The sequence below is a fragment of the Somniosus microcephalus genome, chromosome 12, assembly GCF_052327205.1.
Source record: "Somniosus microcephalus isolate GS21.2 chromosome 12, FLI_Smic_1.0, whole genome shotgun sequence".
In the NCBI taxonomy this organism is placed as follows: domain Eukaryota; kingdom Metazoa; phylum Chordata; class Chondrichthyes; order Squaliformes; family Somniosidae; genus Somniosus; species Somniosus microcephalus.
Genome location: NC_140998.1, coordinates 219,835,313 through 219,839,815, shown reverse-complemented (window position 1 = coordinate 219,839,815; position 4,503 = coordinate 219,835,313).

Genomic DNA, 4,503 nt, shown 5'->3' with positions numbered 1-4,503 from the left:
AAACCCCCCAAACCCCTCGATTAGATTCCAGCCTGTAACTCACTCCCGGGTATCTGTTATTCTATGTATAAACCCCCCGAACCCCTCGATTAGATTCCAGCCTGTAACTCACTCCCGGGTGTCTGTTATTCTATATATAAACCCCCCGAACCCCTCGATTAGATTCCAGTCTGTAACTCACTCCCGGGTATCTGTTATTCTATGTATAAACCCCCCGAACCCCTCGATTAGATTCCAGCCTGTAACTCACTCCCGGGTATCTGTTATTCTGTATATAACCCCCCCGAACCCCTCGATTAGATTCCAGCCTGTAACTGACTCCCGGGTGTCTGTTATTCTATATATAAACCCCCCGAACCGCTCGATTAGATTCCAGCCTGTAACTCACTCCCGGGTATCTGTTATTCTATATATAAGCCCCCCGAACCCCTCGATTAGAATCCAGCCTGTAACTCACTCCCGGATATCTGTTATTCTATATATAAACCCCCCCGAACCCCTCGATTAGATTCCAGCCTTTAACTCACTCCCGGGTGTCTGTTATTCTATATATAACCCCCCGAACCCCCCGATTAGATTCCAGCCCATTGGAGGGGAGAGGTGAGGGGTGGCGAGGTGCAGGGAAAAGCGGAAAGGAGGGTGAGGAGAGGAGAGCAGTAGGTAGGAGTGGGATGATGGAGAGGGAGAGGGGAGAACGAGAGGGAGAGAAGAGGCGGATGGGGAGGGAGTGGGGAGAGGAAAGAAATTTAGCTAAAAGGGGAGGAATTGTAGTGTATGTACTTTGCAGAAGGAACTATATTCTGCAGTCCCTGTATACTGCAGTACCAGTAGTGACCACCCCGGTATATAAGCCTGTGCAGTAACTTTGTGTAGTAGTTCCATTTTTGTCTTCATTCAGTAAACACCTGTTATAACCAACTTCTGCAGTCCGTGTCTCAATTACACACGGACGTTACACTGGCGACGAACAGATCCGAACTTACCTACAGTTCTGCACCACCTCACGGGGATCCATCCCTGAAGCGAAGTTGTTAGAGATCGAGGCCAGAAGGAAGAAATCCAAAAAAAAAAGAAAAAAAAACAAACAGAAGAAACGGGCGTCGACCGTGGGCAACCGCCCTCTGATTCATCGAATTCGAAGATTTGCAGGAGAGGCTGTCGAGAGCTGGGCTTGGTTATCCAATCTATGGTGTTCCAGCTAATCGGGCTGGTGGCAGGTCATACACTGATCCTTCCTGGGCTGTGGCGGGCTAGAGCTCGATCAGGTGGCTTTTCAACGGGGCCGAGCAGCGTTGTCGGGAAGAGGAGAGAGAGAGAGAGGGTGGAGCACACAGGGCGCGGCCGGTGCTACGAAGCCGGGCAGCGTACAGGCCCGAGAAGAGGGAGGAAAGTGTCCCGTCGGGTTGCTCCGATGACGGGAACAGTAATTAAAATAAAAGAAATTAGAAGCGCAGAAAGCCGCGAGGAGCTGCAGTTTGTCACGGGGACCGCGGAGAGCGGCGTTAGCAGCAGCGCGGGGGGGAAGTGCGCGAAGAACATAGGGCGTCGCCATCAAGGCATAAAAACGCCAGCAACAGCGCTAGCAGCAGCGGAAAAGACACAAAGCGCGGGAGGCGCCATCTTAATCCAGCAGCGAAGAAGGCAAAGTGCAGGAGGCGCCATTTTGTTCAATCGGGGAAGAAGGCAAAGCGCGGGAGGCGCCATCTTAGATCTCCAAGATGCCGAAGACTGGCAATATCACTGCCTTCGATAATGCAATAGAAGACTGGACCACGTATGTGGAAAGAGTCGAAGTATATTGCAAGGCAAATGAAGTAGCCAATGAGAAAAAGGCATTGGTACTACTAAACTTAATGGGCGCAAGAACGTACGGCCTATTGCGGAACCTGATCACTCCAGTCAAACCGATGGCGAAGAGTTTTAACGAAATTGTTGATATCCTACAGGAACACCTAAATCCTACACCGCTGCTGATAGCAGAAAGATTTAAATTCCACAGGAGAAATCAGCATAAAGATGAGAGCAATGCTGATTACCTTATGGAACTACGCAAGCTATCAAAGCACTGCCAGCTCGGAGCAGGACTGGCAGATACCCAATGGGACAAATTTGTCTGTGGACTCCTGAGTGAAGGAACCCAGAAGAGGTTACTCTCAGAGAAAGAGCTGACGCTGGATAAGGCTTTCAGCGTGGCAGTATCGTACGAAGCAGCAGCAAGGGGAGCTGCAGAAATACAGCAAAAGCCATAGGAATACGGCACCCATGAAATGACACGGGGATTTGAAAAATGTTATCGCTGCGGCAGAACAACCCATGACCAGAAGGACTGCTGGTCCAAGGACAAAACATGCAGGCAATGCGGAAAGATGGGACACATTGCACGAGTTTGCAGGTCCGGGAAGAAGACTAACGACAACAAAAAGGCTACTAAGGAACAGTACAGGAAAGTACAAAAGATGACGGACAGTAGTTCCGAAGACCAGAAGAGCGATAGTGAATCCAGGAACAAGAGACTAAGCTGTCTCAAACTACACAACGTAATCGCAAAAGAGGATCACCAAACCATTTGGGTCACCCTCACGATAGCAGGGTCCCAAGTCAAAATGGAATTGGATACAGATCAGCCCTGACCATCATGAATCGACGAGACTACGAGCGGCTATTCTCACACATACCCTTGAAAGACACATCCATTGTCTTGAAGACGTATACGGGGCAGAAAGTATACCCCAGAGGGAAAATAAGGGTGCCTGTCAAATACAACGGCAAGGAAAAACAGAAATTGTATCTGTACATACTGCAAGATGGTGGACCACCGTTATTGGGACGTGAATGGATCAGAAAGATAAGTTTAGACTGGCACTCCATTCAGGCACTGACTGTGGCTGGTAAAAAGGATGACGACGTCACACCTGGACGATTGTCAAAAATCTTAGCTAACGCTAAAGAGGTATTTCAACAAGGACTGGGAACTCTTAAAGGTGTAACCGCCTCGATAAAAATAGAAGAGAATGCAATTCCCAAGTTTTTCAAAGCAAGACCGGTACCGTATGCAATTCGCCCAGCCGTCGAGGCAGAGCTGGAGAATCTGGAGAATGCAGGCGTGTTATCTAAGGTAGATTGGAGCGAGTGGGTGACACCCATCGTTCCTGTCATGAAGAAAACGTTAAACAATAAGTCTGAGGAGCCAAGGAAGGTTCGCATCTGTGGGGACTTCAAGGTGACTGTGAACCCAGTCCTTCACACAGTACAGTATCCTCTCCCGAGGATAGAAGATATTTTCGCCTCACTATTTGGAGGGAAGCGTTTTACAAAAATTGACCTAGCACAAGCATATTTGCAGATGGAGGTTGAAGAATCCTCTAGGAAGTATCTCACGATAAACACTGCTGCCCCTCCGACAGTGTGGGGCTTCCTCAGCACTGCCCCTCCGACAGTGCTGAACTCCCTCAGTACTGCCCCTCCGACAGTGCTGTGCTCCCTCAGTACTGCCCCTCCGACAGTGCAGCGCACCCTCAGTACTGCTCCTCCGACAGTGTGGCGCTCCCTCAGTGCTGCCCCTCCGACAGTGCTGAACTCCCTCAGTACTGCCCCTCCAACAGTGCGGAACTCCCTCAGTACTGCCCCTCCGACAGTGCGGTGCTCCCTCAGTACTGCCCCTCCGACAGTGCGGCACTCCCTCAGTACTGCCCCTCCGACAGTGCGGCGCTCCCTCATTACTGCCCCTCCGACAGTGCAGCACTCCCTCATTACTGCCCCTCCGACAGTGCTGAACTCCCTCAGTACTGCCCCTCCGACAGTGCTGTGCTCCCTCAGTACTGCCCCTCCGACAGTGCAGCGCACCCTCAGTACTGCTCCTCCGACAGTGTGGCGCTCCCTCAGTGCTGCCCCTCCGACAGTGCTGAACTCCCTTAGTACTGCCCCTCCAACAGTGCGGAACTCCCTCAGTACTGCCCCTCCGACAGTGCGGTGCTCCCTCAGTACTGCCCCTCCGACAGTGCGGCACTCCCTCAGTACTGCCCCTCCGACAGTGCGGCGCTCCCTCATTACTGCCCCTCCGACAGTGCAGCACTCCCTCATTACTGCCCCTCCGACAGTGCTGAACTCCCTCAGTACTGCCCCTCCGACAGTGCGGCGCTCCCTCAGTACTGCCCCTCCGACAGTGCGGCGCTCCCTCAGTACTGCCCCTCCGACAGTGCTGAACTCCCTCAGTACTGCCCCTCCGACAGTGCGGCGCTCCCTCAGTACTGACCCTCCGACAGTGCGGCGCTCCCTCAGTATTGCCCCTCCGACAGTGCGGCGCTCCCTCAGTACTGCCCCTCCGACAGTGCTGAACTCCCTCAGCACTGCCCCTCCGACAGTGCGGCGCTCCCTCAGCACTGCATTGGAAGTGTCAGCCTCGCTTTATGCGCTCAAATCCCTGGAGTGGGACTTCAACCCACAACCATCTGACTCAAGAGGCGAGTGTGCGACCCACTGAGCCACAGGTGACTTTGGAGACAA